Here is a 7,573-nt window from a genome sequence, read left to right on the forward strand (position 1 = left end):
TCAACCTAATGAACATTTTGTTATTTACCATTTGAATAAATAATAATTTGAATTGTATTTTAAATTTGAATCCGAATTGAATTTTAAATCAGTTTCGAAACAACACGAGTTTATCAACAGTAACCGAGGTGACGTGGCATCATTAGTAGAGGGTTACTGTAGTTTAATTATCTAGGTCACACACAAACAATCCTAGAGTTCGTACTAAAATAACACCTTTAGACACACATCAACCAAAACCCTAATATCACCTAGATACTCCAATGTCACCACAAATATCCGCGGGTTTCATTATATGATATGCATCACACAATCTTGGATTCATCTATTTGAACGAACACAAAGAACTTCAAAGAGTGCCCCAAAGTTTCTACCGGAGAGTCATGACAAAAACGTGTGCCAACCCCTATGCATAAGTTCACAAGGTCACATAACCCGCAAGTAGATCACCAAATCATACATTAAGTACATCGCGTGAATATCCCATTGTCACCACAGATAAGCACATGAAAAAGATACATCAAGTGTTCTCAAATCCTTAAAGACTCAATCCGATAAGATAACTTCAAAGGGAAAACTCGATCCATTACAAGAAGGTAGAGGGGGGACATCATAAGATCCAACTATAATAGCAAGGCTTGCGGTACATCAAGATCGTGCCAAATCAAGAACACGAGAGAGAGAGAGAGAGAGAGAACAAACACATAGATACCGGTACATACCCTCAGCCCCGAGGGTGGACTACTCCCTCCTCGCCACGGAGAGCGTCAGGATGGTGAAGATGGCCACGGGTGATGATTTCCCCCTCCGGCAGGGTGCCGGAACAGGGTCCCAATTGGTTTTTTGTGGCTACAGATGCTTGCGGCGGCGGAACCCCCGATCTAGGATCTGTTCTGGAGGTTTGGGGATATATATATATATATAAGAGGTGTTGGAGTCGAGAACAAGTCAGGGGGGTCCACGAGTCAACCACAAGGTCGGATGGCGCGCTCTAGGGAGGTGGGGGCGCCCACCACCCCTGTGGATGACTCGGGACTCTTCTTGCCCAACTCCGGTACTCCGTGGGCTTCTTTTGGTCCAAAAACAATCGTCGTAAAGTTTCAGGTCAATTGGACTCTGGTTGATATTCCTTTTCTGCGAAACTCAAAAACAAGGCAAAAATAAAAACTGGCACTGGGCTCTAGGTTAATAGGTTAGTCCCAAAAATCATATAAAATAGCATATAAATGCATATAAAACATCCCAGAGTGATAATATAATAGCATGGAACATTCAAAAATTATAGATACGTTGGAGACGTATCATTCGACACTCTTATTTATCAAAAAAGGCTACAAACAATCCCCTATACTTGTGGGTTATCAAGACCTTTTTCTGGTGCCGTTGTTGGGGAGCAATAGGGTGGGGTGAATATTCTCGTGTGTGCTTGTTTGCTTTATCACTAAGTAGTGTTTATTTTCTGTTCTAAGTTGTTTTATATCTTTAATTATGGATATGGAACATGAAGCACCAAAAAATTAGTTGTACTTGCTACTCACGGAGATGGGGAACCTCCTAAAACCCTCGATGCTCATTATGTGAAAGATATTATGCACTACTTTGATAATCCTGAGAAAACCCCATTTAACTTGATAATGGGAGTAGCGTTGGATCAACGTGAATACTTTAGGGATTATCGCTTGACTCAGAAGGAAACCGTTGTGGGATCAAATTCATATGTTTCATTGGTATGCTCGGGAGCGATATGCTTAAGATATGATTATACTTGTTGTTCCAGGATGAAGGCTCCACACCTTCCCTTTTCATGCAAATTTAATGATTATGAAACCTAAGCTTCTCATGCTAATGGTCGATATGATTACTATGATGTGGAACGAATAGAAGAATTTGTTGCTTTTAAGGGTGCTTATGAAATTGAATCTTTGTTTGAAAAGTATGAAGCTTTTGATGATGATGTTTATAGACCCGAAAATTTTCCTATACTTAAATATTGCTATGAGAATTATAAATACAATTCCGATATTTATCCGTTTATTGAGAAAGTCTCCGCTATCCAAGAAGAGACTAATATTTTGCAGGAGACTATGGAAGAAGGAATTAATAAAACTGTGAGCTCATTGGATGAAAAAGATGATGAGGAGAGCGAAGAATAAAAGGAGGAAGAGCGGATTGATCACCCGTGCCCACCTTCTAATGAGAGTAACTCTTCAACTCATACATTGTTTAATTTCCATTCGTGCTTACCAAAGGTGAATGCTATGATAATTGCTATGATCCCTTGGATTCTTTTGAAATATCCCTTTTTGATGAACTTGATGCTTGCGCTGTTTGTGGCCAAGATGCCATGCTTATGGAGATGAACTTGCTATAGTTACTTATATTAAGAATGAAATTGTCGTTATTGCACTAACACATGGTAGTCCTATTATCTTTTTGAATTCTCCCAACCACACTATATCGGAGAAGTTTGCACTTATTAAGGATTACATTGATGGGTTGCCTTTTACCATTACACATGATGATTTTGATGAATATAATATGCATGTGCTTGGTACTCCTACTTGCAATTATTATGATAGAGGAACTATATCTCCACCTCTCTATGTTTCCAACACGAAAAAATTGCAAGAAACTACTTATGCTATGTATTGGCCTTTACTTGATGTGCATGAAATGTTCTTTTATGGCATGCCGATGCATAGGAAGCGAGTTACACTTCATCATTGCATGATATATGTTGCTTTGTGCTCACTACTAAATTCTAAATCATTGTTAATTAAAATTGGCTTTGATATACCTTGGGATTCAGGTGGATCCATTACTTAAGCACTTTATGCGTAGCTTAATGGCTTTAAAGAAAGCGCTGCCAGGGAGACAACCCAGAAGTTTTAGAGAGTCATTTATTTCTGCTGGGTGATTTAATAAAGTTTAAAAACAAAAAAATATAGAGGGGGACTTAAAAACTTCTTCAAAAAGAGAAGCGATTGAAAGGTGATGCATTGGAGAAGTGAGGGTCGACCTTGAACACTTGTGTTCATGCTCATGGAAACAATGTAAATTTGTCATGGAAGTTTCTCACAAAAATAATTATCCCCTTGTAAAAATCCATTGTATTATAAAAATAATGTGCCAGGATTTGCCTTTAGGATGATTAGATTTCTTGTTGGTATGTGCGGTGTGAAAACAAAAACTTTGGTTGTAGCTCGTGAATATTCGTTTTTTACTAGAACGTCTAAAGTTTCACAAACTTTTTGCACAATATTTATAAACATTTTTTATTTTTCCTATTTTTTCAGAATTTTTGCAATTACAGAAGTATGGTAGATGTTCAGATTGCTACAGACTTTCCTGTTTAAGACATATTCTGTTTTTGATGCATAGTTTTGCTTGTTTTGATGAAACTACCGATTCTATCGGTGGTATAAGCCATGGAAAAGTTATAATACAATAGCCACAATGCAAAAACAAAATATGAATGGGTTTGCAACAATACTTAGAGTAGTGATTTGCATTATTATACTAACGGATCTCACCGAGTTTTCTGTAATGTTTGTGTGGATGAAGTGATCAAAGATCGAGGAGGTCTCGGTATGAGGAGAAGGAGGAGAGACAAGAGTTCAATCTTGGGGATGCCCATGGCACCCCAAGTAAATATTGAAGGAGACTCAAGCATCTAATCTTGGGGATGCCCTAGAAGGCATCCCATCTTTCTTCAACAAGTATCGGTATGTTCTCGTCTTTGTTTCGTTCATGTGATATGTGTAAATCTTGGAGCGTCTTTTGTGTTTACTTTTCATTTTACTTTTATGCACCATGATGGTATGTGATAGTCCAGGGTTGATTTATAGAATGCTCATTGAACTTCCCTTATATCTTTTGAGTATGGCTTTATAGAATGCTCATTGCACTTCAGCTAATATCTTTTGAGTATGGATTTATAGAATGCTCATCGCAGTTCACTTATATCTTTTCAGTATGGCTTTATAGAATGCTTCATGTGCTTCACTTATATCATTTGAAGTTTGGATTGCCTGTTCTCTTCTCATAGAAAACCGTTGTTTGTAGAAAGCTCTATTGCTTCACTTATATTTATTAGAGCATGGTCCTTCGTAGAAAGAATTAAACTCTCTTGATTCACTTATATCTGTTTAGAGAGTCAATAGGAATTGGTCATTTGCATGGTTAGTCATGAAATCCTACATAAAACTTGTGGATCACAGAATATGATATGTTTGATTCCTTGCAATAGTTTTGCGATATAGAGATGGAATATGTGGGAGGTACTAGTAAATGGTTGTGTTTACTAGGAATATTGGTGTTAAGGCTTGTGATTCCCAAAGCATGCACGTATAGTCTCCAATTATGCTATGAAGTTGGAGCATGATTTATTATTGATTGTGTTCCTTTGCGTAGAGGTCGTGGGCGCGCGATGGTTAACTCCTACCAACCTCCCCCCAGGGGCATGCATAGTAGTTATTTTCTTCGAGGGCTAATAAACTTTTGCGATAAGTATATGAGTTCTTTATGACTAATGTGAGTCCATGGATTATACACACTCTTACCTTTTGTAATTTGATAGCCTCTACAGTACCGTGCATTGCCCTTTCTCACCCGAGATGTGGTGCAAACTTCGCAGCTGCATCCAAACCCCGTGATATGATACGCTCTATCACACATAACACTGTGTTTGGATTTCTATATTGGGCTCTTTGTATTGGATTTGGTATTGGGCTACCCCAATTCTGGTGTTTGGATGTACTCTAAAACACCATATTGAAACGGTATCAAATACAGAGCAGTTTCCGCTCACACGCATCCTCTCCTCCCGCAATTCGGAGGCCTCCCACCCTATTTCGGCTGAATTTCCCTCGTCCCGCAAAAGATACTTGTCAACACAATCAATCCCTCCCGCGACTGCAAAACAGAAGGGAAGAAGGGAAGGATTGGACAACGACGGCACTCGGCGAGATACTCGGCGGCACATGTATGCTCGCCCGCCCTTCCCTTCCTTCTCCGCCGACCCTACCCTTCCTCCTCCGCCGTTCCATCCCTTCCTCCCCGGCACTGCTCCTCGGCTGTAGCTGCAGCTCGATGACCCCGCCGTGGTGATGCAGCCGATGCTCCCTTGCATGGTGTCCGTGATTCCTGGAAGGTGCCAATGTTTGTTCGTGATGTGTGTGAAGCATGTGTGTTCGTGTGATGTGTGCTCGTGATGTTCCTGGCTTGTATCTTTGTTTTTGTGATGGGATCCTGGCTTGCATCTTTTAGTTTTACTAGCAACAGTGCATGTGCTGTGCGACGGGAGAGGAAAAATACACTCCCTTAGCTAGTGTCTCATGTAGACCCTCCGCCCCTCCACACACACATATATCATGTTGTAACATTCCAAATTTCCAATTTGGAATGTTATACATAGGTCATTCATGCATATCATATTTTATTGCATTTTTCGTTTCGCAATCCTCGAAATCCTAAGCAACTCAAGGACCCTCGGAGAGAGTTGGGGATTTCCCGGTTTTCATATTTGATTTTTATAAGAAAATGAAACGAGGATTTTGATTTTAATAATTTTTCTCTCTGAAAAGTATTTCATTTTAAAATAAATGAGAGGAGATAAAATGACTTCTCCAAAATAATTGAAATATTGGAGGAAAATATTAAAATCATTTATTTGAGTTTATTCGATTTTATTTGGATTTTATTTGCAATTAGAAAAATTACATGTTTTCAAAAATTGCATTTTAGGGCCAAGAAAATGTTCATCTCGTTCTAAATATTTTATTTAGACGGTGAAAATTGATTTTGGCTTTTTTAGAATTTTATTTTCTAGGATTTTATTTCTGTCAGCGAAATTATTAAAAAAAACTCCCCGTGCCCGACTAGGCCGAAACCCAGCCAGGCCGCCGGCCCAGCCCCGCGAGCCGCCGCCTCCAAGCGCGCCGCCGCCGCCGCCGACTCGGACAGGAGTCCGAGCCGGACTCCGCCTCCGCCGCGCCTTGCCCCTTCCCCAAGTCGCCGCCCCGCCTCCTTTATATACGCGCCACCCCGACCCCCACCACCACACCACCGCCGCCACCCCGAGACGCAGCCGGCGCCCGCAGCCGCCGCCGCCGCCCGCACCAGCCGCCGCCGCCCCGCCGCCCAAACCCCGCCTCTCCGGAGCCCCTCGCCGGAGGTACCGCACCGGATCCGAGCCGCCGGTTTTTTTAAAGAACCGTTCAGTTTTTTAGAAACTCTAGATTCGTCTTTTTTGGATCACCGGTTTTTCTCGGTTCTTCTAATTAGCGGACGTTCGTCCGTACGTTCCTTCTAACAAACGGTTTTCGCCCATTAGTTACAGCTAACGAACGCTCGTTCGTTAGTCTGTTCATCAGTTTTCTTTTTGTCGGATTTATCCGCGATTGTCTCGATCGCGATTTCTGATCCGATCTTAGTTTCTGTTTATCTTTTCGGTCGTTAGTCGGAATCAGGCGATTCAAGCGCCTAGATCTTCGTCTCGAGACCCTCTTTATGTTTAATCAACTTAAACAAGATTTTGGTACTGTAAAATTTGACCTTAGTTCAGATTAGTAAACAGATCTTGTTTCCTTCGCCGTTTGAGTTTCGTTGCTCCGTTTGATTTGATTCTTTTTGCTAACCGGAGTTCTTAAGTTGAACTTTCTGGGCAACCTCTCTTATTTGAGATTTACCCGTGTTCCTTTTCCTGTTGCTTATGTATGTTATTGTTTGTTTGCGATAGAACACCCGGAGTGCGAAGCGTGCTACTACGAATCCCTAGGTTTTGCGGATCGTCAGCAAGGCAAGTAACACATTGATCATACTCTTTTCATACTCAGTTTTTTTGCATTAGTTCCAATCCTCAAACATTGCATGATTAGGATGTCATTAACTTGTGGGTTGGGAAGTAGTTGTTGAGGTAGAACCTATTACCCTGTTACTATCAAACCCTTGGGAGTTACTTCTGCGCGTTGCTTATTGCTATGCTATGCTCGTAGACGTGGTTTGGGTTTGGGTGAAATCTATGACAGATGTGAGTTTATTAATTAATGGTTCAACTTAAGGTGGCAATTTGAATACACATCTGGGTGGATTGAGGCACCTGGGGAACCCAGTGTTGTCTGTTTTTTTGGAAATCCTGGGGTACCCGTGTGATCTTCCTTTGGACCGCCACCCAGGCTCAAAGGGAACTAAGATGATTCATGCTAGAAACTTCCGTGTGCAGCCACAAGCTATTATGGGCTCTAGCATAGTTGAGTAAGTTACGTGAAGCTCTTGAAGAGGTGGATCAGCAGGTAGTGGGTTTTGTAGGTTTGGTATGGTCTACCCGGAGTAGAGAGTTAATGTTTCTGAAAGACTGTGTCTCGATCATCCGTTTCTCAAACACCATGTAGTGCGAGAAATCCAATGGAGGCGATTGAGTCTTGTGGGGAAAAGTGCGCAAACCTCTACAGAGTGTACAATCTAATCATTGTTAGCCGTGTCCTCGGTTATGGACAATCTTGAGCATCTAGTACTTGGGTTATCACATGTATCTCATCACTCTTAATTAATATTGTTGGGTTGTTAATTAATT

The sequence above is a fragment of the Triticum urartu genome, chromosome 7A (assembly GCF_056163025.1).
Source record: "Triticum urartu cultivar PI428250 chromosome 7A, HENAU_Tu73, whole genome shotgun sequence".
In the NCBI taxonomy this organism is placed as follows: Eukaryota; Viridiplantae; Streptophyta; class Magnoliopsida; order Poales; family Poaceae; genus Triticum; species Triticum urartu.